Below are 1,559 nucleotides of genomic sequence, written 5' to 3'. Positions count from 1 at the left end.
CGACGATGGCGGTGACGAGCCAATGAGATGTGCAAAGTGATTAGACTTCTGCGTAGCCAATAAGAAGTGTGCCTCAGTGTGACGGAAGGTGGCTATAAGAATGGGGCAGTGAGTCACGCGATGCTATCACGCTTGAATCGGTTGTTGGTTTGCTTAGCGAGGAGGGCAATGAGTGGCAGAGGCAAAGGAGGTAAATCGCGGGCTAAAGCGAAGACGAGGTCGGCGCGAGCTGATCTGCAGTTCCCCATGGGTCGTGTGCACCGTCTGTTGCGTCGTGGCAACTACGCGGAGCGTGTGGGTGGGTGTTGGAGCACCGGTCTACTTGGCTGCTGTGCTCGAGTACCTGGCTGCCGAGGTGCTGGAGTTGGCGCGTATCATTCCTCGTCACCTGCTATTGGTTGGCTATCCGCAATGACGAAGAGTTGAACAAGCTGTTGGGCGGTGTGACCATCGCGCAAGGTGGTGTGCTGCTGCCCATCATCCAGGCGGTGCTGCTGCCGAAGAAGACGGAGAAGCCGGTGGTGAGCAAAGAGTAGGCTGGCCTGCCACCTGACTGACTGACCGGGTTTGCAACCGTAAACGTGATGACGGCCCTGTTGAGGGCCACCCCTATCATTACCACAAAGATGATTGTTGACCATTTGATGTGGGTGGGCATGGACTGACGACTGATTGACCGACCGACCGACCGGCTGAAAGTTGCGTGTTGACAGCCTGCGTTACTGCTTTGGGTGTAGGGGCTGTAGGGTTGGCCTTTGGTGCTGTGGTGTCATGCCATGTTAGTGATGAGTGGAGTGCGATGCTTTCGTTCCGTATCTTTAATGCACTCTTGAGGCTGTCCGCCGACTGCTAGTTGGGCAGGTGTTCATGGCACAAAAATTTTACACTACACGTTGAATATTTCTGAGTATAATTGGCAGCCATATCCATCTGTGTTGATGCTGCTGCGCAGCAAACGCGCGAATGGCGGATGGAACGCAGGAGGTGAACAGGAACGTGCGGTGGGTTGTGGAAAGGATGTATGGCATTCCGATTACATGGATTCATTTGAGCGCCGCCCACTTACCAACAGGGCACATCCACATCGCCTCAACCCTTCATTGACGCCTTCCAGTGAGAGCGCCGAAAGCACCGAAACCACACAACCTACCACAAAGCCTACTTTCCTCCCTTAACACCGTTGACTCAAACATCACAATCATCGCAATCACCCAACCACCCCCACACGCATTCCCACATCCCGTCCCCTTCCCTTCCTTATTCCTGCACTTAGAGCACCGCAAACACCAATCCTAAAGCCTGGTGGCTTTCGCAAAAACTTGGTAACTTTAGCACATTCGCACTTTACTGGCCACAACTTATTCAGCTCCACATGTTGTTTATTACAATTTCACCTTAACTACTGTAAAAGAACCCGTATATTCCTTAGTAAATTGGTCTGTATGCGCTGTGGCTTTATGGACTCGGCGAACAAAGATCTAGTAGCTGTTTCGCATTTATTAGATACAAATGGCTTTTTGATATCCCCTCTTACCAATATTGTACAAATATTCTGCAAG

Source organism: Echinococcus granulosus, assembly GCF_000524195.1.
Source record: "Echinococcus granulosus chromosome Unknown EG_S00100, whole genome shotgun sequence".
NCBI lineage: Eukaryota > Metazoa > Platyhelminthes > Cestoda > Cyclophyllidea > Taeniidae > Echinococcus > Echinococcus granulosus.
This window is presented reverse-complemented; position numbering follows the sequence as displayed.